This window comes from Lepidothrix coronata, unplaced genomic scaffold (assembly GCF_001604755.1).
Source record: "Lepidothrix coronata isolate B3197 unplaced genomic scaffold, Lepidothrix_coronata-1.0 Scaffold134, whole genome shotgun sequence".
Lineage (NCBI taxonomy): Eukaryota > Metazoa > Chordata > Aves > Passeriformes > Pipridae > Lepidothrix > Lepidothrix coronata.
The window spans coordinates 1,338,812-1,364,056 of record NW_016690314.1 but is presented as its reverse complement, the minus strand read 5'-3'; the positions used below and the strand labels follow the sequence as shown (position 1 = coordinate 1,364,056).

At 46.0% G+C, this 25,245-nt stretch overlaps 1 long non-coding RNA gene across 1 annotated transcript; it reads left to right on the top strand.

Annotated features, from left to right (window-relative positions):
* Positions 1 to 4,940: 4,940 nt before the first annotated feature.
* LOC108503235 lies at positions 4,941 to 12,844 on the top strand. The gene is made up of 4 exons (XR_001876771.1): positions 4,941 to 5,170; positions 8,178 to 8,363; positions 10,027 to 10,106; positions 12,155 to 12,844. It is a non-coding gene; the product is annotated as an uncharacterized LOC108503235 (long non-coding RNA).
* The last annotated feature ends 12,401 nt before the right edge of the window (positions 12,845 to 25,245 follow it).

The following is a 25,245-nucleotide window of genomic DNA, read 5'->3' as shown; positions in this document are numbered from 1 at the left end:
CCCGTCAGGCCCATCCAGCTCCCAGGGCTGCTTTTCCTGAGGGAGGGAGGGCAGAGATGCTGGAGAGGGCTGATGGCTCTGGTGGAGCAGCAGCTCCCTGTGCACCCTTCAGTCTGAGCTCCTCCCAAAACCTGACTCAGCTCGCTCCCAGCACTGCTCTGAGCCAGTCTCTGCTCTCCAGGGATAAGAAATGACTGGCCCCTGCAAACGATCCCAGCTGATCCATGAATCAATTCTCTGTTAACACTAAAGTTATAAGATATTTATTCACTCCTGGCTACTTGGGTTGTCCCCGAAGTTCACCTTGGGGGATTGTGCTCTCACTAAATTTTTGATAAAAAATTGAAATGCCCTTTTGTTGTCTTGCAAGTCATTAGGTTCACCTGATAAAAATGATTTTATACCTAACTCCATCTATTAATCAAAAAGGTCAGGACAATAAATAGGTTTTATCTTTTCTGCCAGAAACCTTTCTTCCCTGTGGTCTTTGGGGCTGAGTACAAGAGAAGGTGTAGACAAAAGAATAGGATCTCAAAGACTGGTTGATCAATGCCACAGAGACATGAATTATTGTTGAGAATTTAGGGAGGAGAAATAGAGTGCTCTGATGCCAGGGAGAGGGAATATTGCCTGAGTTTTCAACCTCCAGTCATTAGAGGGGAATGAAGTAGCTTCATTCATCTTAATAAATTTATGTCCAGCATCTGGTTCTGAATGAGATTGATTTTCCTTTTCTGGAGGTCTTTATATGTGAGAATATAGATATATAAAATATGTATATATATCCCCCATACCATTGCTTTAATAAACCTGACACTCCTGACTTTTTCCAGTGCATCTGGTTGCAAACTTGGGATCAAGATGGAGTGTTTGCTCCTGGGTTTTGGACGGATCATTCTGCTCACTGATGACTCCTGGAATCACGCCCTGCCTCAGAACTGGAGGGGCTGCTGGACTCACTGGTTTCCAGCAGGGTTTGGCAGTGATGTGTTGCTGGGACATCTCACACACGTGGTAACATGGAATTGGTTTCCCCTGGGAATCTGCAAGTCCTACTTGTCCCGTGGGCTTTCTCCTTTGCTTTGTTAATATTTTGCCCCTCTCCAGTGACCCCCCTCCCTCCATTACCCCCGAATTCCTGGGAGGCTTTAGCAGTTTGGATATGCAGAATATCCAGTCACTGCTCCTGCCCTGATGGGATGTGTGAGCTGGAGGGAGGACGAGCTACTGCAAATGTCATGAGAAGAAAAAAACCCACAAGTGGCATTTACCTTTCTGATTATTCCCTCTCGTCCCCGGCGCCGGGCGTATGTTTCCATTACAGGATTGTGTGTGACAAAGAGGAGTTAGATTTGCACTGCAAATGAATTTTTAAGTATCCTCCTGCCCCTGCAGCCTCTCCAGGAGTGATGATGCTCCCAGCTCTCTGTGTCTGCCATCCCTGCATGGCCTGGAAACACGGGCACCACCTGCAGCCTCTCTGCTCTTCTCAAATGCCTCCTTAAATGTCACCTCTCTGCACCCTAAATCTTGAGGAATATCAGCAGAATCGAGGCCGCCCACGTTCTCTGAGGCAGATCTCCACATCCATCCTCAGGTTGTGCTTCCCATCCTTCCTCTGCCAGGGTGACAAACCCAGTGCTGTGCACAGGGCTGGTCTCCAACCTGTAGTAACTTGCTCAGCCCATAAAAACGGGGATACACACAGGTGTCTGATGGACACAGCTCTGCTGTAGCTGTGCCCTGGTTGTCTGACAACAGCTTTTCTGCCATGAATGTTAAAACACCAGCTTGCAATGTGCTATTAAGGGAACAGATGGATATTTTGCCATGTGATGCAGCCTAGAAAACAGATTTGATTTAGTGCACCATGCCTGTCTGACTTTTAAACTTGTATTAAACAGGATTTCATAAAGGCAGACTCCACATCAAAATCTCGGCTAACGGGGCATGGGGATCCATTCTTTCGTTTCAAAGGGGCAGATGGGTATGAATATTTATTTACTTTGAGGGCTTTTGTTGGAGGGGGAAAAGGGCTTCGTTATGTGTTTTGATTTCACGGCACAATCAAGGAAATTAATACAATGTATAAAACAGTAATTAAAGCCATTAGATTTCTGAGCCCATACTGACACAGGAGATCTCCCCCACACAGAAAGCTGGTTCTTTTTCTTGCAGTGCTCCTGGCATTCAGCTGCTGAGATTATTACGTAATGTCAGTTCATGTCTCTTCAAAATGAATTTTGCAGATTTAACCACTCCTGCACTGTCTCGAGGCCCTCTGGCCTTACCAGCCTGGGGTAAAGCCTTCATGCTCTACAGTAATCACCTGCCTTGTAAGAGCTCTGTCTAGACATGCCCCAATAATGCCCCATTTACAGATGTTTGATGTGGGAAGGCCAGTGGGTTCTTGCATCAAGGCCTGATCCAGCTGGGTTGAGATAAACGGAGGGATTACTCCTGCCTTTGCCTGGAATGGCTCATTTAGGGGGTCTTTGGGAGGATCTTGTGGTTCCTGGGCTCATTTCAGACATGATGTGACAAATTCCTGTGTAGTTACACAGGCAGTGCTAAAAGGGATTCAGACCCTGCTGAATATATGGTAAATATATGAAGATACACCATATATATTTATTATCCAATGTATTTGATATATATATGCATGAATTAGATGGCTTCCTAACAGGAGAAATGGTGTTTTAACAGTAATGGTGGTATCTGGAATCAGGCAGAATAGGGAATTATCAGTGTAAGAAAGGAGAGAGAGTTAAGATGAGATCCTTTATTCTTTTGGACAATATCACTTTGGGAAATGCACCATATGTGCTTTTTAATGCTGGAATGAAGTAGGAGAGAAGAGGAAGAGGAGATTGCCCTCGATTTGGAAAATCAGAGTGCACCAGCATGACCTGTTTCCGTGGTTGAGAACCTTCAGCCTACAAAGTTCTTGTTTAAAGACTTTATCTCACTGACCAGATGGTGCAATTTGTCTGGCTCTGACATTTGGGAATATCTGCTGAATTTTGCATAAGGACAAGTGTTTTAATCATCCAGTGTCTTGCTGTGCTAATCTCATTTGTCTGCAGTGACCAACTCCTTTCTCATCCCTGGCAGTCGTGGAGCTGTGTTGTGTGGGCTTTTACACAACCACCTCCTCATCCCAGCTTTTTTATTGTCTGTCCCTTGGGAATTTCTTTGGCTTGAACTCCTCCTGTTGAGGTGGAGCGAAGTGCTATGGGAAATAAAGCAGATGTGTAGGAGCCTGGGATATTTAAAACCTCTCTTCCAGGTTAATCCTTTCATCAGAATAAATGAAGGATTGTCTTAGAGATGGAAGGAGTAGAGAGAATTAGAGTAAAGAAGGAGCTGGGAAGCTCATGGCTGAGGAGGAAATGGAAGCTGGAGCAGCAGCTGGGGCGTGACCAGGTCCCCCTCTTCTGGGAGGGAAAACAGAGAATTCAAATACAAAACAGGAATATAGAAAAGCAGCTTTGTGAGAGAGAAAAGTCATTGACCTTCCATCCGTTACCTGAAGGAAAAAACTTTAACTGAACTCTCTGGTGCTTTGCCAGGCTGTGGGATGCTGCAGCTGTGCAGGTGGGGATGCAGGAATGGAAAGGCTGGAGCTGTGAGCATCCCCAGCACTGTGTGCTCAGCCCTCCTCCTCCTCCTCACCTGCCCAAAGCCCCTCTCCCCACCCCTGTGTCCTCCACAAATAAAGGGAAAAACACAAGTGGATTTATGCCCCACAGACCCCTGTGCTGTCCCATGTTGACCCATCTCACTTTGGAATGTTTGTTGCAGTTTTATTTAGGAAATTTGGGATCAGGTTTGTGCATCATTAGAGTTTAATTGTTGGGATTGCCTGCAGCAATACATCTGTACTGATACAGCACAGGAATGTGCTGCCCCTTAGAGTAAACCTGTTAGTCCTTGACTGTAATGGGAAGGCGTATTATTTAATATTTTAAATATATTTGTGATCACACAAGGCAGGGAACTCTTCAGCTCCTGCTGCCACATCCTGAGGCAGCTCTGTATGTGCCACAGGCAGTGGGGATCATGTAGCATCTGTGAGGGACTAAACATGGGCTGGGAGGGATGCTGGGGTGTTAAAGAACTTCCTCTATGCTGAGGCTGTGGAATTTCATAGCTGAGGGTGTGTTTAATGTGCTGTTACCACTGGAAACTGTGATGGATTATGTGCAACACCACGGGGACACAAAGGAACAGCCAGGTAGTTAATTACTGCAATGATAACATGTTATGAAAAGGAATTGCATTCATGGTCATTCATTATGATGATGAATTTCCCACATTTTGTTACTGGTCATCTGCACCACTTGTGTGACAAATGGCCAGAGTCCCATCCAGGAGGAAATCCCTCCCCTTCCCTTCCCTTCCCTCCCCTCCACGGAGGGGGTGGTGTTGTTAATGTGACAGCGTCTAATTGCCCTGGTGTCTGAGTCCAATATCTATATCCATTTGTACATATTACTCCCATCTGAGTTTTCTGTGACACACTGCATAGCTGCCTTTGGGAGATAAATTTATCCTGGGCTTTCTGTGGCCAGTTGAACACGTATAAAAACACTGGTCCTAAATCTGCAGCGAGACGGGGGAGGGAGGTGTTTTGGCAAATCGTGTGGAGCAAGTGGAATGACAGGAACTGGGAAGTGGGAGTATTGCTTGGTACAAGATCCTTGACTCTTGTTGAGTGATAAATTTTCCAGTCCTAAATAGCTGGCACATTATGTTACAGGGGCTTGATGGGTGCAAATTATCGGCTTGGTTGTTTCTAGACAGAATGTTATTACTGGAGGGAAACGTGGCCCAGGGCCAGGAGCAGAGTGTGAACCTCTGTGTACGTTGTCTTGAATTGCAAAAGCAATTGTGTGTGTGCCTGTTGGCATCAACAAAGGGAAAGTCACCACCAGAGCCATATTTAAAGTGAAGGAACGGAGCCTTTTCCGATACGGAGCCCGATCACACGGAGAGGATCAGAGTGCCACGGTAATTAGAAACAGCCTGTAATCAATAGCTGAGTTTCCCACTGTGCTGAGCTCCTCAAAAGCAGGATTGCAAATGATGTGGTACGAAAACCTCGAGTGATAAATATTTCAGAGAGGATATCGAGCTCTGCAGTTCAACCGGCCTGCCAAAAATCAAGGTGAGACCTCTTAAAATGCTTGGCTGACCCTCTGCCCTCCTCATTCCTGCCCCTCCTCTCCACGTGCTGGAGCCTCCCGTGAGCAGAGGTTGATGTGGGGCCAGTGCCTCATCTGGGCTGGCTGCTGGTGTTTTCCTTTTCTTGCAGTGACCTCCAAAATGTGCAGCGTTTCCCCAGCTCATCCACACACAGCATCCCATTTTCATAGTAATTTATTTTTGGCAGTCAGCGTGCAAAAATTCTGAACCCAAATGATTAGCTCAAAAACGCCTGAAATGTGAATATTCAGCAATGGAAAATTTTCCCTGGTCTCCTCCAAACTGAAGAACATTGGAAGTCACTGGATTTTTTCACTCCTGAATACAAGTCAAGATCTGTCCTCATTTCTGAAGGTCGGCACCTCTTGCCCCAAGCAGGTTATTATCCCAGGGATGTTTTATTCATGGGAATGCTGCCAAATGGAAATTATTTTTTCGTGTTAATGAGGAGTAATTTGAGAATTCAGAAAAATCCTGACCTATGAAGATGGGAAAAAGTATTAAGAAAGAAAAAAATGTGTGTCCCAAATGGGGGATTCGCTGTGCTGTGGATGACAGGTTATCCAGGGATGGGGGTCCCATCTCCAGGGATACAGGAGGAGTCTCCAGCCTCCCAGCACATGAGGATGCTCAGCTCTGTGCCTCAGTGCCCAGGGACAAATGGCTCCCAGGCACTGGCTGGGTTGGAAAAGTGGCTGAGCCCCCTTTTGCTGATTCTCCTGGATGTGTTGTGCCAAAGGCACTGGAAATGCACTCTAGGTTTGATGTCAGTGGTGTCTCCTCAATGTAAGAAGTTCATAATTTGTTGGTCTGCAGTCGGTCCCTACTGGGGAAGCAGCTCTGGAGGGTGGAATGTGCCTCAGCCTCACACAAGGATGTGAGCCCAGCTCTCCCTCCTGACCTCAGGGGCTCTTCCCTGGCTCCAGCCCCCTTCCCAAGGCCAGCTCTGATGCTGCTTTGTGCAGGTTTTCTCCTTCCCAAATAATTCTGGCTGAGCCACAGATGGATCATTAACTACAGAAAACAGTGGGCACTGTTAAATTGGGTAGCTCTCTTCCCAGGAGGGATCAGAGCTGCTGCATCCTTAGTCTTCCCTGCAGAGGCCCCTCAGACCAGGAATGCTGCTGGGACTGGTGTCTCAGCTGCTGGACCTGCTCTCTGCTGAGCCATACCTGCTGCAGCCATTAATTTGAAATAAAAGCTTGAAATGTATCACATGATTCATGACTAAAGCCACAGTTTGCCAGAGTGCTTGTGGGAACCGTGACATTCCATCAGTTAGGGAGCTGTGGAAGGGTGTTTGCTGCTGGATGGAGCCAGCGGGTCTCTGCTCAGAGAGGTCACTGATGAGCAGAGAAGCCCAGGGAGCACAGGAGGGGGTTTGTGCCTCCCTCAGACCTGACATGGAACAGGGAAACACAGAAATCCTGTGGAGATGGAAATGGTGCCTGGAGGGGGCAGCAGAAGGTGCAGACGGAACAGGGCAGGCGCTCACAGTGGAGGTACCTGGTGGTGTGGGGTTCTCCATGGGGTGGGTACAGGGTGGGTGTTCACTGAAAAGCAACATGAGGGAAACCTCCTGTGTGTGCTTTCTGTCAGAATATAAAAATATATTTATATCTATAAATACAGGGGAGTGATCCTTCGCAAAGCCAGAAGGGTGAAGGCTGTGTCGAAGAGAGGAGCCAAATCCAAGGATTTTGGCTCTACAAGTGCTTCACTTCCCATCCCCAACAACCCAACTGCAGAAGCTTCCCTGAAATCTCTGAGAAACATTGGTGTCTGTCTTGTTTGGATAAAATGAGGAAAATGCCCTCACTGAAGCATTTTCTGTCATTCATGGAAATGTGCTGAAATGAGGGCTGAGAGATGTCAGGTGAGAGGAGAGCTGCTGGAGCAAGGATGAAGTGCCAGGTTGGTCCAGTTGTTTCTTGAGGACTGGGAAACAGGTTTTTGAACTTAATTTGTGTTCCTGATGGCCAGTGTCTGTTTATAAACACTGAGCTTCGGAATAGCAAGAGTGTGTGGAAACAGTCCATAAATAGAGTGTCAGATATTGAATATCGAATATACAACAAACCCAAGAAAGTGATGGTGTGAGGTTTGGAGCAGAGCACATGTGACATGCTCAGTGCAGCTGCTCTGCTCCCTTAGGAATCAGAAACACTTCATCCATATGTTATTACAGAAAAGTGGGTCTGTACCACCTGCCTGGGTTGCAAGGAGTGGTTAAAGAACTTTTCCTGATGGAGGAACAGCCATCGCTCACCTCTGCTTGCAACTAAGATTGGAAAAGACCCCAAAGACAGACTGAATGTCCCCTAGGCCACTAAACCATCTCCTGGAGTGCCACATGTGTTCCTCAGGGGGAATGTTTGCTCAGGGAATACCCTCCCTCAGAGGCTGGTGTGCTCCTGCCAGCCAGGCTGGGCTGTGCCATCAGACACATCCTCTGAGCAAACCCCTCCTGAGAGAGCAGAGAAACTTCTCTGCACGGTCCTGCCAGCCTTGTTTTCAGGACGTGCCAAATATTTGTTTGCAGTCGAGGCAAACACGCTGATCTGGTGTCAATAAAGGTCTCGATTCAGCTCCGTGTTTGGAAACAGCGTGTTGGCCGCAGCCCCTCCGTGGTGTCATCAGTGCTGCTCGTTACACAAACTGCTCAAACTGTGCCTTTGTTTTGACACAACTTACAGATCGTTTTTCATCACCACCAGTCACTGCACGGAGAAATCTCTGGAGCTGATAGTCACTGCATCAACACTGCTGTAGGAAATCGAGCTGCGTTTTGTTTTCCTACGAAGATATCCGGTAATGGCCCTGTGTAAAACATGTCTGGGGCTTGAGGAAAACTGGCTATAAAATCCTTTTTCACTGCTGCAGAAATTCGTAGCCTTGTTTCTCACTTTCTGCTGGGTTTTACCATTTTTTTTTTTGTGGTAATAACGCTGTTTAATTTTTTATTTTAGGTTTCCTCTGTCTGCTGCCCTTTGTGAACGTGTGTTGCTGTGTGCAGTGAAATGCAGGGTAAATTCCTGTGCCAGCACAGCCACCTCATAACCCAGCTGTGCCAGAGCATCACCGCTGCTCCTGCCTCTGCTCCAACAACCCTGCCATGGCATGAAGGCACTCAAACAGCATTTTGCCTGCCCCAGGTGGGTAAAATCCAGCAGTGTTATTCCAGCTCTCCTGTGGGTGGGGAAGGCTGGTCCTTCCCAAGGGTGTGTCACACCCCTGGCTGCTCCATCAGGTCACTCTACTCCAGGGCAGCTCCCCTTGGGTGGTGTTTTCCCTACACATCCCACTAATGGTAATGAAATGATTTCTCCATTTTCTGCATTTACTCCCATGTTTGGAAGCAGCCCTGGAGCCTCCTGGAGCAGAGGAGGACCCGGGCTCTGCCCTCAGGCCTCCTCCCTCCCCTGGTGCTGGGCTCAAGGCCACCAGCAAAGGGTTAATTCCTGCTCAGAGTAACTACTGGAGGACAACATGCATTCTGTTAATATCAAATATAGCTCCAGGCCTTGATCCAGGAACTTTGCTTGGAGCTCTTGTAAAAGAAAGTCTGTCCGCTGCATTAATTCCCCGGTGACAGATTAATTCTCTTCCTTTATCATAATTACAGCCCTGTGCTCTGCAATGGTACGACTCATTTGGTCTCTCACACACCACACCATGGCAAAAATGCTGAGTGACCTGCAGGCTCCACTGATTCCAAGAATCTCACAAGTATTTTAGAGTTGTAAACACAGAACTGAATTTATTATTCCATCTTCCTCCCCCCCCCAGCTGAAATAGGAAAGGTAAATGGCAAATTAGGAGCTTCTTTTTGTCCAGCACCTTGTTTTGGTACCTGTACAGAAATTTAAGATTAGTATGTTCCTTGTCCAGAAAAATAACTGTAGCTGCCCAGCCATCATATTGAAAAAATATATATATATATGTATGTACAGGTGTCAAGCTGAGGTTTTGAAAATCCCCAGACTGTATGACAGAGTGCTGATTTGTCCATCCATGTGATCAGATACCTGTTGTGGATTTGTATAAAAACTGTATCAAATACTTATGCAGAATCTGTTAGAGAAGTCTGTGTCCTGGGGCACTGCAGGTTGTACAGCCCTCCAGCTTTATCAGGGAAGGGTAAACCTTTAATTTAATAAGTCACATAGTGAGATGACCTCCCACACTGGTATGGTTTGAATCCAGCCCTTACTCAGGCAAGAGAACTGACACCTCCTGGTAGAACTGTGCTCCTTTTCCCAGCCTGAAAAATGGGCTGGGTCAGGTCTTGTCCTGCAGATTGTCAGAATGTGAAAGTTATGCATAGAAATGACTGTGTTGGCGTGAGTGAGTTATTATGGACCGTGTCCATGTCATTATCAACTCCTCAGAAGGACAGGAGCCGGCAGGTTCCGCCGGAATATCAGAGCTGATATTCTGTTTTAGGGAAAGCCAGTGGTTGGGATAAAGAATGGCTGTGCTTCCTGGAGTGGGCAAAGGGCCAAAGGCAGGATCTGCTCATCACCACAAATCTCTGCACACTGTGCATGTGGAGAAGTGAGTTTTCCTCTCAGGGATGTGACACAGAACGTGGACCAGGATGCAAACGGGAGCACACAGGGCAGAACTCCTGTAGGATTTTCTACTAATCACAGAGTCCTTCTCCTGCTCTCCACAGAATCACAGAATCAATAAGGTTGGATGATTTCCATGTGAGAAATCAACTTGGATGGTTGTTGAGCTGGTTTTCTAAATTCTGACTTTTTTTTCCATCAGTTTGCCACTCCTCTGCTCTTATTTCTTCCATTTTCTTTGTAGGTACAGATTGATGTCTGTAAACTTTCTGCCTATTAAAATTGTGCCTCCATCAGCATCTCCTTCTGTAGGAACTTTGTGTGGTAATTTCTAGAAGCTTTTTGTCTTCCAGAAGTCTAAACTTAGACAATAAACAAACCCAGACAACCTCTTTTTCAGTCTGGAAAGGCATAAATAAGCAACCTGTACTTGTTAAATTAGGTACTATAAAAATGCTGAGCTTTAAATCATTGTCCCGGTAATTATTGTCATCATTGTCGTTATTAGATGACATAAGATTTTATTGCTGATAATTTGGAGGCTTTGATACATTTATTTGAACTGACTGCTCCTTTGGCTAAGAATAATTGCTTAAACTTCTCTCATGGGTTTTTGCTTCTATAAAAAGATTGTTGACCTTGAAGCTTTTGCTTGATTTTGAATTCTTATTCAAATGCAAGTGCCAATAACCCAGACAAAAAATGTAACCCACTAAGCAGATGTTGCATTTGGGGACCTCGTGCAGAGAAGTCAGGTTTTGTGTTGTCAGGGACCCCCAGCCTCTCTCTTAATCCCTTTCTTCTTATTATTTTAAGAGTGGGAGGGTAAGTTTTGCTTTTCCCTAAGCAGATGTTGGTGGTGTTTAAGTGCTTTGACTGCTGGAGGTCTACACTGTGGTTTGATGGACCTTGTGTCTCTTGTGTAGCTGCTGGCCAGGACCCTGTGACAACCCAGCTGTTTGTTGCATGACAGGGTGTGTGTTTGGGTGATGGACCCATTCAGCCGTGGTGACAACAAAGAATGATTTAGGAAATAAATTAAGGAGAAAAAAAGAGTTGGATAACAGCATCTAATAGTGCCAGGCAGTGTAAAAGACTCTGGAGAGCTCGGAAATGTCATGGTTTCCTGCAGTGTGCAAATAGGGATGAAATTGAAAATCAGCTCTTTTAGGAGAGGTAACTCTTAATTTGCATGAAATAATAATCAAATCATTATCAGGCCACCTTAAACAGCAACACTGAAGGTCACTTAAACCGCCTGGAATGGCACAACACAATGAGGTTTGTCTGGCATCAATTTTGAAGGATAATTACCCATGGGGTTTGTTAATTTTTATTTTGATTTACTGATTGTGTGTTTCTCGATAATAACTAACTTCAGCCTGCAAACATCTAAAATTGTTGTTTCTGTATGTTCTGAACTCCCTGTCTGAGCTGAAACTTCTGGAAACTGAGCTAATGTGTAAATAAGACACAAAGGTTTTAATTTACCCATTTTTTAATCAAGAAAGTGAAGATTAGTGAGTCCAATGACAAAAAGACTCTCCTTGTGAGGGCTTGTAGGCTCTGCTGAATAAAAGGCCAAATCAGTCAAAGGCCTTTCATCCATAATTTTAAAATGCTTCTTTGCTTATGGAAAAGGGAAGATGACACCTTTTCTCCAGCAAGGGTTGTTTGAGAGTTGCAGGAGATGCCTCCAGAGGGCCCTTCTCACAGAGTGTCAGGGATCATCACTGCCTGTGCTGACATTCTCCACCAAGCTCTTGCCTCCCTTCCCATGAAAAGGTTGCAATTTTGGCAGCATGCAAAAAAAAAAAAAAATCATGTCTGGTCAAGTGTAGCACAAATGAGTTGACCTTCCTGGTCACAGAGTGGAAGGCCACCTGCTTTGGATGATTGATAATGGCAGCACGAGTGGGTCAGACTTCTCAGCTCTGGAAACAAAGCTGGAATAAGCAGCAAACCAGTTTTGTCTGTTTATGTTCACTGACTTATACCACCTATCCCATATTAGACTCAGACAGAAATTTGAGCATTATATCAGTTATACAAGCTCTAAGCAGTACATTTTCATTGTTATTCTTCACATTCACGCCTCATATGATCTTTTTATTGGGTTAATGGCAAATACTCTTAGGTAATAACAGGGGTGCAGGTTAATTATTCAGTAACTGCTGCTACAGAACGCAGTGTTTCCTTTCCTGCTACAAAAAGGCTTCATTTCCCACCATGTCATTAAACATCCTCACTTAAGAGGCCTGAGAATGAATCATTGCCTCTGATTTAGGATCATCAAAAAGCACATAGTTTCTGCCTTTATTTAATTGTCTTGTGATTTAATGTTAGTGAAATCCATGTGCCTCTGCTCTTAGATCTTAAAATGGAGCTTGTCTGGGTGACGCCTGGGCCAGTGGAACCTGTTTGTGGTGCTCAGTGGTTGTGCATCTCTGATAATAGTGATGCCCCCCACAAATCCTGGGGGGCTGAACCCCACCAAGACTGGGAGTTGTGCTCTGGACACCACGGACTGTGACGAGCCCATCCCTGGGCAGATGTTAATCTGAAAACCCTGCATCCCTTCAGCTCTTCGTGCTCAAATTCTGTGTTGGGTTTAGTCACCCAAAGGAAGAGTCACTGTGTTAAGCTGCTGGAAGGTTGGACTTGGTGATCAAAGTCAGGACTGAGTTGAAGGTTGGACTTAATGATCTTGGAGGTGTTTTCTGACCTTAATGACTCTATGATTCTATGAAATGTGTTTTTCTTGAACAACTCTCCATTGCCCACGTGTGCCTGGGTCTGTGTCTGCTGGTGGAGAAGTGTTCTCCAGTGGGTTGGGGCCGTGGGGATCCTGCACCTTTGGCACCACAAAAGCAGCTCAGCCACAGCTCTGTGGTGAGATTCCCCATGGCCACGTGAGGCCCCTGTGATGGTGGGACAGCTGAATGGTGAGCCATGAGCAGTCCCACATGGCAGAGGGACAACCGAGAGCTTGGCCAGGACCTTTGGACCAAAGAAGTTGGAGATCTGTAAGAGAAAGAGCTATTTACAGCTCAGAAAAAAAATGAATTAATAAAAAACGTAATATAAGTGAATAGCAAGGTGTTTATTTGCCCCACCTCCCATGGGGGAGTCACCTCCCTCAGCCCCACTGCAGGGCTTGTCCTGCTGAACACACCACTCACTTGGGGGGCAGGAGGGGTTTTCCTCTGCCTTTCTTTCCCTTTCCTTCCCCTTGGATCTGCACAGGATTCAGGGTGACTGCAGGCTACAGGAATGCAGTGACTCTTTTTCTCGAGGACGAGGCATTTGTAGCACTATTTAATTAATAATAATAATAATAATAATAATAAAGCCTCTCAACCCTCCTGTCTCCCACAGCTTAGGTGAGCATTATCCCTGGGGGGCACCAGGGTTAATTAACTTGCTCTGGGTTGGTGCTTGAGCCAGAGGGGATCTTCAGTCAAGAGATCAGGAGAGTCCCCAGTCAGGAGATGCGAGGTGGTGCAGCCTCGGTGGGGGCTGGATGGGCAGCCATGGCAAGGGCAGGGAGGGCACAGGGACAGCAAAATGAGAAAAGCACGTGCAAAGCACAGAAAATGAGAGGAAAAGAGGAAGAAAAGGTCTAAGGAAGAAGATGGGGTGTTTTGTGGGTTTTAGCTCAAAACTAATGGTTTTTAGCTGCTTGTTCCCCTCCCCTCCACAGGTGAGGCCAGAGGATGGAGCTGCTGTGCTCACATCACCTCCTCTCACCTCCGGCCTGACTCCAGATAAGCAGCTTGTTGTATGATCTGTCTCCTCATCCCCAAATCCGTGCAACAGAGTGCATCATTAATGGAACCAGCCCGTGGGCTACAGACCAACAGCGGCTTCTGCTGCGTGCGGCTCCTCCAGCGAGTCACGCTCCCTCCTCACCGGGGGTGAGTGTCCTCTGAGCCTGCTGAGAAATTGCTCTCCCCCAGCTCAATCAGACGTGGTTGTGTTTTCCTGCCACGCTACAGTTGATTCCCAGTACCGCAGGGAAGGGGCCGGAACGACCGTCAGTGATTTGCGCCCGGCGCGCTTTGCACGAGGCTGAGCCGCCAAATGTCAGCTCCTGCAGAGGAGCAGAGGCTTCTGGAGCTGCACCTTTAATGAACCTCAGAAACCAGGGCCTGGAGGAGGCTGAATGTCAGCAGAACAGCCCGAGCTGTGCCCGCTCTCCCAGTGCTTTGGAGGTGAAGCAACAAGTTGCTCGTGATTTGGGTGGAACTTTGCTGACGCAAATTGTCACGATTCATTCCGGTCATGGAGAACGGGGACAACTGGCACCTACAGCTCAGCCCTGTTCAATGCACAAACCTCCCATCACTGTATCTCAAGTGGATGACACTCCATCAGCTGATGATCTCCTTTATCTCATCTGATATCGCAGCCTCTTCTCTGCAGTGAGTTATTATCAAAGTGTAAAATTTGTTCACATTAACATCTGAAGCCCTCTTCTATTTTTGGGGGGGCTTTGATAGCTTGGGTGATATATCAATGACCAAATGTAATTGCTTTCTCTGAAACATGGTTTTCTAAAAGGAAATCTGACTTGGGTGTATGTAGTGAATGATTTAATTTATGTAGAAGCAATGGGTCTGAAAAAGGAGGAGGAGGAAAAGTTGTGATACGGAGGCTGAATTCATCTCAAGTTATGAATAATAGATGACTCACTTGGGGATATTTTTTGCTAGATTTAAATTAAATCTCATCAAAAACATAATAATTGGATATATTTATAAACCTGCAAAGCCCACTCAAGGGGGTTTTAGTAATACTGTCAATACTACAGGTTAACCATAAAACTAGTCCGAATTTACTAGGGCAGGGAGTTGTACCTGGCTGTGATGGTAATTCATTATAGTCATCTCTGGAAACTGAGATTAACAGACTTTCTCATTCTGTATTTGGCTTCTAAATTGTCTCCCAGAAATTAGGAAGCCTTTGTTGGTTCAGTAAAGTTAGAGAAACTTACTGGATTTGGCCAACAAATTCAAATCTTGGTCATATTTGCTCTCCCGGTCAGAGAAAACCACTGATCTGAAAACATCTCCTCCCTGGGAGGGTGGGGAGGCCCTGGCACAGGTTGCCCAGAGAAGCTGTGGCTGCCCCATCCCTGGGAGTGTCCAAGGCCAGGTTGGACAGGGCTTGGAGCAACCTGGGATAGTGGAAGGTGTCCCTGCCCACGGCAGGGGGTGGCACTGGATGGTCTTTAAGGCCCTTCCAACCCAAACCATTCCAGGATTCCATGATTTCAGCTTCTGCTCGTGCCAGGCACGGTGGCTGTGGTGTGTGCAAGGTTCTTGCCAGATGAGAGAGAACAAAAGACTGATCTCAGCTTGGCACCTCAAGTATTTACCCTTTTCTCATAACATTTTGCTCAGGTTGTCCATAGAATTTCTCCCTGAAGTGGTACAAGATGTCTCACCATCTGCCCCTCTGTTGTTTTTTCCAGGAGAAGAGATTTATGGTTATTTCAATGTAGTCTCCAAGCCTCCAGTTCTGATGAGTTAATTTGGCCTCCCTAGGTTGTGGTTGCCTCATCTGCATGCAGCAGGCACCCCTCCATGGCTGTAACATTCTCTGCTGATGAAAATAGTTAGATAGTTATTTTTTTCTCCCCTACAAATTATCAGGTCATTTAAAAAAATGAGCTCATTTTAATCTAATTCTGCATGTGCAACTGTCTGGAGAGTTATTTTCAGCTCCAGTAGTTGCAGTTTGCAATTATTATGCTTCTTTTAAGAAAAGAAAAGTAACAGCTCTATATTTTATGCAAATCACTGGTGATCTTTCAGAACAACTTGTGTTTAGGATAAGTAACAGGAAAAATAGGAGGCCAAATGGATAGTAATGTGGACTTGAAAAAGCACAGAGGACGTAGGAAAATATGTAAAGATTACTAAAATATTACCATTTGACCACTTGGCCGTGAATATTTCAATTAAAAAACATGTAATTCTTATTGAAGTGAAATCACCAGTTCCTAACTAACCGTGGCTTCGGATCATAGAAAAGAACATTTTTATTTCATTTACTTAATTGCTGTGATTCTTGTGTGCAGTCAGACGTGTCTGCAACCCTTCTCCTGCATCTCCACAGAGGTCACAGTTTCAAAGTGGGATGTCAAGAAGTGCCTCAAGTACCTCAGTCCATTCCCAGCAGGAGCCTGGAGACAGGGGTGTGCTATTATTTTCCTGTATTTCCACCCAGGTTTTGAGCACTTTTTGAGTACAAGATGTCAGTCTGTGTGTCTTGTCCAAGTGCTGCCAGCACAGGCACAGCTGAAGGTCGTGTCCAGTTTCAATATGCTTTTAAATTTGATGCTTATTTGGTGCATTTCCACGGAACTTGCACCGATTTGAACCAGTGCAGCAGCATTTTGTCAGTTTATTTACTGGAAAAAAGCTGGTGACTGGAACATGTCCTCAAGGCTGCCTTAGATTTCATGATTATTAGTATTTAAAGGCATGAATAATTTTTCTGTCCCTTGTAGGCGAAGGTTCCTGGGATAACTGTTTCCATCCAAATTTTGATCGGATCCATTGTTGACCTCGGGAGCGTTGCTGGCCGTGGGTCCAGGTGTGCCAGGGCAGCTGGGTGAGTGTGTAGAGGTTTTCATGTGAGGAGGGATGGATTTCACACTGGTTGCTCAAAACCAAAGTTTATCCATTAATCTGATTCTCTTACCATGCTGGCATGAAACCTTCTCTAATTCTAGTTGTCCTCTGCTACCCTGTCCTGGGGGCTGCTGGCACCCAAACGAGGACGTTTATGTGCTTCTCAACCACTCTTAGTTATCCAAAAAAGAAGCAAGAGTCAGCTTCTGCTAATCCTTCCATCTGCAGCCACTTCCACTCACACATTTGTTGTGCAAGGACCTCAGACCCGAATTTTGCAGGTGTTTCTCCTGGAAGCTGCACGATAAAAGTTCCCTGTCCACACCAAGGGGATTGGAATAAGATCATCTTTAAGGTCCCTCCCAACCCAAACTGTTCTGTGATTCCATAGTCAGGAAGGAATCCTTCCCTATGAGGGTGGGGAGGCCCTGGCACAGGTTGCCCAGAGGAGCTGGGGCTGCCCCATCCCTGGGAGTGTCCAAGGCCAGGTTGGACAGGGCTTGGAGCAACCTGGGCTGGTGAAAGGTGTCCCTGTCTATGGCAGGGGGGTTGGAACTTTTTGGTTGGTTCCTTTTCAACCCAAACCATTTTTTAGCTCCATAATTCCACAGTAGAAGCTTCATCCATCTCCTGCCAGTGAAACTCCAACCAGGGTGAGTTGTCACCTCCCAACACTGAGTAATTCTCCTCCAAACAAGCCCCATGGCATTAATATTCCAGAGAAACCTCTGGAGCATCTGGCCTCAGCTGTTGTAAGATTTTCTTGCAAAACCAGCTGCTGCATTGCCCGGTTTTCCTCCCCTGGCTTTGGGAACAGGGAGAGAGAGGATGCGAATACAAGGAATTAGGATGCTTGGAAAGAAGGAGAACGAGACTGAAAAGACTTGGGAGGTTTGAAACTGCCACTGGAGGAACTGATCGCTGAGACTGGAGGTAGTAAATACTTCTGGTTGCTTTGATGAGATTTAAGATTTACTGAGGAGGATTTTTTAAAATGTTTTCAGTGGTAGTAAGCCAGAGATTTTTGATACCGAAGAGGTGCTTTCAAAAATTTAATACCAATTGTCAACAATCTGTCTGGTGTTTAACAAAGGGAGTGGGTTAATCCAGCCAGTGCGAGACAGGAATGCGAGATGGGAAGCACCAGCACCTGAGGGAGAGATGCAGTGCAGGGCTGGGGAGCAGAGGAGGCAGGGAGAGGCTTTCCTATAGCTTTGCATGGGGATTTCTGGATTGGCTGAGCCTGGTGTAAAGCATGTGCCTGTTACCTGTGTGTCCTTCCGCTGCCTGGTGTGAATGTGTGTCACTGAACCTAATTCTTGTTCATGTATTCTGGGGTAAATCGGGAATTCTGGTCTAAAACCCTCCCTCTGAAAACTGCCTTACTCTCACTTCAGCACCCACAGCCTGAAAATTCAATATCTGCCCAGCTCAGCAAGAATTAAGTTTATTTTTCCCAATGCCTGTTGTGAGAAATGAGCCTTGTCAGGGGCAGGTCAGAGCTGGGAGTGACAGGACCTGGCAGGAGGCTGGAGCAGCGTCCTAAAAACGTGTCACCACATGAGAGGGGACACCAGGGGTGTGATCCTGCATGGCCCCACTCACTGGAGATCTCCTAATGCACTGCATGGAAGTATCAGCACAAATGAGATTCAGAGCTGATGGTTTCTTAATTAGATTTTCGCATTCCATTGTTAATTAATTTACTGGAATGTTTCAGGATGTTTTCCCCCCCCACATCCCTCTCCCCTCCCTGCCCTCCCCGAGGAGCAGCCGGCAGCAGCGCTGAGATGTAGCACAAATTAATCTTTACAACTGCCACATGTCGTTTCTCCATCTGAGGAGCAGAAACAATGATGGAATGTTTGTTCCCTACAAAGAACAGAGCGACTGAACATCTTCCTTAACAAATGAATAATAAGGTTTAAATAACAATGTCAAACACCCTTTCAAAAAGTTTCTGGTTTGCTTGCCTAAAGTTTGTAATTTAGCATTATTAGTGTTTAGTTTTCCTTCCGAGGAACAGGATTATTTGGGAGGCCATACAAGATCCCAAAGGTATGATTTGATTTCTGCAGATGTGGAAGTTTTCTCTTATGGCAGGGGGTTGCAATGAGATGGTCTTTAAGGTCTCTTCCAGCCCAAACCATTCTGTAATTCTGTGATCTAGGAGGGTTTTGTCACCAGCCTGAAACCTCTCACCTCCAAAAAATCCACTCCCCACTGGTGGTGCTGCTGGTTAGTGTGTGTTACAGGGAACTCAGTTCTATATTGATCATAAATACATCACTTGATTATAAATACATGGTCTCTGGGGTGGGAGGACTCTCTTTCAGGTGCTGCTGTCCAGGTTGGTGGTTGGTGTGTACCTTGCCTGCCCTGCTCTGTGGGAGCGTGGCATGGGCAAACCTGGTGTTTTAACCACATCAAGGCAGAGTTTTGGTTTTGCCTCGTGGTTGCCAAATGCCAAAGTGCCTCTGTGACTGAAGCAGTCCCTGGTTGTGTGCAGGGAGGTGACAGAGCATCACCCCTGGGTTTCACTGCTCCTCCCCAGCGGGCAGTGAGGGCTCAGGGCACCTCTCAGAGGTGACTGGTTAAATGAAATGGAATTTAAAAATTGCATGAACAGCTCTTTATATGATAAAGTACAATGGCTGAAGTGTTTCCAGTAAGTAATTTCCCGGAGTTTCTGAGGTGATTTCTGAAAAGCCACCATTCATTGCCCTCATTACATCAATTCCAGCTGAAAATCAAGGCCATGCATTTCACTGTGAAGCGAAAAATTTAAAGGCCCTTTCTCCTAAATAAGTTCCTGCTAAATCACCTGCTTGAAATTAGAAGACATTAAAAACATGTTCATTGAAACTGATGTCCTGCTTGTTTGATTTTTGTTTGCTCTTTTAGGTATGTGACAACACAACAGAGTTTTCAGGAAAACAGCTCATACACCCCTAAAACAGGTAGTTTGTCCTCCTGAGCTCTCCTTCCTTTCCAGAAATTCTTGTGATGAGGAGAATCCACCACCTTTATCTTTTGGGGACCTGAAGGACACTACTTGTATTGGAGGGGGATGATAAGGATGAGGAGGTGCATGGAGAGGAGGAGCCTTGAAGGTATCCAGTAAGTTATGGCTGATTTGGAGCTGGTCTGTGGCACAGATCTTTTTTGAGGCTGAAAAGGCAGAAGTTGAAGACATTAAAACTTCAGGATTCTTGGAGACTTCAGTGGTGAGGATTTAGGAGCCTTTGTGTGTAAGGATTGGTCTGGAATCCCAAATGCAGAGGATGGAGAAATCTTCAGGGAGTCCAGTACTGTGACAGGTAAAAGGTTTTAGATCTGAATTTCTGAGTTCTGGTGACCTGCAATTTATTATAAACTTTTGTTTCAATTAAAAAAACCAAACAAACAACCAAAGCAACATTTTTCAGCAGCAGGAACAATAAGAAAAAGGAAAACCTCAGGTTTGGTTCACTATGACAATGTACAAGTAATAAGCAACTTGTGGAATTCTACATGCAGGACTCTTGAGGAGGGGGACAAGAAAAATGCCAGAAAGGCAGAGTGCTTTAGGCACAGTGGATAATTGAGCTGCGATGGATATGGGATTTTTTCCGTATGTATCCAGGCAACTATTTGCTTTGGCTGTAATGACTGTTATAAATCACAGGGTGAAGTCTCTCACCCCAGAACGAGTCTGGAGCAGAGCTGCTGGTGTTACCCAGCTGATGGAGCAGATCCCTGGCAGGAACAAGAGTCACCTGTCCTGGTGTCACTCCCCTTGGTGACACCAGCACAGCCGAGGCTGGGCTGTGTTTGGGGCACCTTCCTGGGGCAGCTGTGCCTGTGAACAGCCAGGAGCTGAAGGAACCAGGTGACACTGCACAGAGAAATTCTATCCTTAACCTGTGACTGCCTGAATGACCCCCAGGAGCTGCAGTGGGAGGATTTGAGCTGGTTCCTCTCTCCCACTCCTATGGTTTGGGCTCCCATTCCTCCCGAGCGGGCAAGAGACCCGGTGCCCGGTGCAGAGGGACTGGGCAGGACACAGGTGGGTGAGATTTAAAGGTGAAGGTTCTGGGAGAAAAAGGCCTACTTCTTAAGTTGTGTGTTTTTTATTAGTATTTGGCCCTAACTTTTAGATTTGCAATTACTCTTTGGTTTCCTGGATTGCTGTTTGGCTTTGTGGGAACCACAAAATAAGACGAGGCAATGGAGGCACATGAAATTCCACCTGAATATGAGGAAAACCTTCTTTCCTGTGCCGGTGACCAGGCACTGGAATGGATTGCCCAGAGAGGGTGTGTGTGGAGTCTCCCTCACTTGGGATATTTAAGAACCCTCTGGACACAGTTCTGTCCAGTGTGCTCTGGGATGACCCTTCCAGAGCAGGGAGGTTGCACAAGATCCCCACTGTGATCCCTTCCAACTTGACCCATTCTGTGAACTATGACCTTTGATAGGGTTAACTGAATTTAAGGATTTTAAAGTTAACTGCTTGGCAATATCCTCTGCCTGAATTTAAAAGACAACAACACGTGCTGTGTCTACTCAAAGAAATAAATAACACTGGTTTTTTTCCCTTTTGTGTGTGAAAAATGAGTTTCCCGTTGAAAGAAGAGCCTGTTCCACACAGCTACACGTGTTTCATGCATATTCACAAAGAAGCAGTTTTGAAAAATATATTGCTGTGCTCTTGCTGCTGGAGGTAGAGGAGAATATTAAAAATTCCATTTTTTTCCTACTGCTTCACTTCTGCCGGTGCGTAAACACCGAGTGTTTGCTGTCCTGTCGGGATTAACTGCTGTTTGTTTAAGGTGGGAGAGGTGTTTTTAGAAAACAGATGGGTTTGGACTGTTTGTTTCCCCCAGGAACTGGTGGAATGGAAGCTCATTTAGAACTGTTCTCTGTAATTTTTGCTGTTGGCTCTAAGGAAAAATATCCTGATGCCGAGAGTCTGCGTTTACCTCGGTCCTCTCCACCACACCAGGGCCAGTTACAGCACTCTGTGCTGTGCCAGGAAATTATAAATACCCTGAAAATGTGCTCAGAGCTTGGACATATCAGCCAGCTTTGGGGGTGGGGGGGTTGATCTTTATTCTGGGCTTTGATAGTGATAATAATATTACCTTACCACACAGAGTTCTTGTGCAGATAAATGTAATAAAGGCACATGAAACACCCAGATAATGCCAGGATTGATGCCATAGAAAAAGGTCCGTGGGGAAATTCCTAATTCAGAGCATGGCTGGAACAACAGGGACCATCAGGAAAGCTCTGGAACAGGTGCCGAGCCGTGGGGGTGCAGCAGGACCTGCCACATCTGCACTCGACTGTCTTTGATTTTCAGTGTCCAAGTGAGCTGATCATCACAGATGTAAATGGGAACAGGGTTTTCCGGACTCTGTTGAAGAGTAAAGAGCACATTTTGACTTTTAGTGCCCAAAAGCTCAGTGTTTGACTGACCACAGCTCAGAGGAAAAGCTTTGGAGGCTCCAGTGCTGACGTGCACCCACTGCACACTGGAGTCTTTAGGTGCTTCTTGGAGTTTTCCAGAGGGAAGTTAACATGTGAGATTAGGAACAAAAGGGTCCTTGGTTAACTCATTTATAGCAAAGTATTGAAAATATCCAGGAGAAAAACTCCTATGTACCAAACTCCCAATTGCCTAGGAGGGAGAAAGCCCCTGATTGCTGCTTATTTTAGTTCTCAAGGCACATGGATGGTGATGTCTGGGTTACCAGTGATGTGAAGAGCCCACAGATCTTAGTCAACCCTTTTCATTTCCTGTACAAATAATGAAGAAAGCAAAGAAATGAATTTTCAGGCTTCAGAAGGGACCACACCAAGTGTCTCCTCTGTTGTACATCAGTTCTGCTCCACCACCTGGAACAGCTCCTCCTCCCACAGAGAGGATCTGAGGGATGAAAACATCAGTACTGGGAGAAAAAGAGAAAGAAATCCTTAGCAGCAGAGCAGGAAAAGTGCTGAGAACTGCTTAACTTTTTCCAACTTTCAGAGATGTCTGGCTGTTATAGATGAAAAAAACCCCCAGAGTTTCTTGGAGGCTGATGGGGTTTGAATTGTCCCTGGGCATTTATTTGATGTATGATCTGACTGGGAGTAGTCAGGTAGAGAGAAACACTGCAGATTTTGAGTGCAGTGGACCATAGACAATAATTCATGAGAAGTTTAACCATAATGGGAGTTGGGAAGCTGCAGGAGCGGGATGTGATGGGATCTCTGTGGGTGCTGAGTGTTTTGTTTTCAAAGCATGGAGCAAACCTGTGCTGCCCACCCTGCCACCCCTCCCTCCCTCTGCTGCTGGGAGAGCCCGTGCTTTGTAGAACACTCTACTCACCTTCCCCCTGTGACTTGGCTTGGTGACACACAGACCTTCTGCTCAGGTGGGTCACCATCCCTGGCCAGCATTCCATGCCAATGGCTGTGCCCGGGATGCCAGGGGTTGGTGAGCTCCTGCTGATGGCAAGAGGAGGCAGGAACATTGTGTTCATTCATATGTTGTAGGTTGGCAGCTCCAGTCTAAATTATCAGCACTGTCATTCCATTGCCCTTCTATTCTCCCCCCTTTCCTGAAAGGCCTCGTGCACGGGCCATGGAGATCTGCTGCCAAATTATTGGTTGAAAAATTGATTATCCAAATAAACCAAGCTGGACAGGTGGAGTTTATCACCTGGTCTGGTTTAACCATGGCCACAAAGACTTGAGGGCTGTTTGCTGGTACACAAAGGTGACACCCAGCTGGGGAGAAGGTCCCCATTCCCACCAGGACAGGTGGGAGGGGATGCAAATTCCAGAGTACCCGTGGCTCTCTCCCTTTCCACAGGGTAAGGACATCACCCACCTCCACCACTCTCTGGGCTATGGTGACAAGCGAATTTAGCTCAGCATTGCCCTTAAACTCGTTCCTAGACTTTGTAAGGAAGGTGCTAATTTGTCAGTGTTTGCAGAGGTGTTACCGCCCGTGACTGAGAGGAGCGAAGTGTTTCCGTGCTGAGCTGATCTGGGGGTGCTGCCTGGCAGCAAAGTGCTGTTATTTGCTCCAGCACAGTTCAACAGCTCAGATTTCAATTGCAGGGAAGTTAATAATAGAGTGTCACATCTGCTTAAACTACGAGGTCTTCCAGGCATGGATACATTTCTGCTCCATATATATCCCAGTAGCACAGGGAACAAGTCTGGACTGAGATTTCAGGGACTGTCTAAGGGATATGATTGAAAACCAGATTTAAGGAAAAATATTTTCACAGGATTATAGACCAAGAAATTAAAGGTTTGGATGTTTGTTTTTTAAGCGAGCTTGCTGAGAAAAAGGCACAAAAGAGTGCAAAATCCTCCCTTCACTGTAAAGAAAAGGATAATGTATTTTAAAGTACAGTCAATAGAGTGTACTGAGATAATTCTGATTTTCTCATACAATCATGTTACACCGGAGTGCCAGTCACCTGCATTTTGGTGTTGTACATGAGCATATTAAAGCTAGTGAGAAGTTCAGAGCATTTATATTCCTGTGATCAAATGAAGATATATTTTAGAAGCTCTCTCCTTGCAGTACACTGTTAAGGCAGTAAATACTTCATTTCTGGTTTAGTCTCTTTAATTGCATTACCGTGGCAGTGGGTGGGATGAACTCCACAGGGGCAGCACCCAAAGCAGCTGATGTTGTTCTGCAAGTGGGGATTGTGCGTCCTGGGGAAGCCAAACTCTTCAATCACTGGCCCTTCTCACCAAGATGAGGCCCTGGCACAGGTTGCCCAGAGGAGCTGTGGCTGCCCCTGGATCCCTGGGAGTGTCCAAGGCCAGGTTGGACAGGGCTTGGAGCAACCTGGGCTGGTGGAAGGTGTCCCTGCCCATGGCAGGGGGACTTGGCTCAAGGACAGTGTATTGGAAGATATATTTGTGTTCCTCTGATTCGGACATGACATGGCAATGCTGCCATCACACTGCTAAAAATATATCTTTTATCTAAATGAAAGAAATAAAACTTTTTCCCCAATATTTTTTTTTCTTGGAGAAAAAAATAATTATGAATCTCTCCTTGTATTCAGCCAGGTTTATCTTTCTTCTCTCTCATTTCAGTAGAGCACGGGACTACAGACCTCACAGACACACTTATTTGATCACAGATACGAAGATGGTGCGTGACAGTAATTAAATTTTTCCTCTCAACTAATTTAATTTGTTAGCCAAATAGGGATAAAGGCTTTATTGGAAATGGGAAGAGGCAGCTTCTTCCACCTGACTTTACTGGTTCTTGACTAACTGCTTCATTAGAACACAGGCAGGGCTGGTGGCAGATCATTAATTCCCACGGGTGTAATCTGGGAAGCCAAGTGTTAGGAGAAGGCTGGTCTGCCAAACCCAGCATAACTGTATTAGTGCTTATTAAAGCTAAGCTCTAAGTCTGTTTTCATGCTGCCTCTGTCATGTTAGAGATTAATTGCTTAAATGTCTTAAGACAGCAAATACAAAGAGAGGAGATTGCTTTGTGTTACATCAAAGAGCAGAAAAGGATGTGGTTTTCTTCTTGGACACCAGTCCCTCTGGAAGAGGGGATGCCTCCAAAAATGTGGGACCGCTGCTGACGGTGGTCTGGGCAAGGCAATTCTGTTCTGCATTATTTGGCCTCCGTTGCCAAGGTGTGTTTGAGCCCTTCCACTGGAGTTCACCCTCCCAGGAGGGGTTTAACAGCCCTGTGGATGTGGCACTGGGGGCAGGGGTCAGTGGTGGCCTTGGCAGTGCTGGGGAACAGTTGGACTCAATCTTGGAGATGTATGGAACCACCAATCTCTGGGTTGGCATCA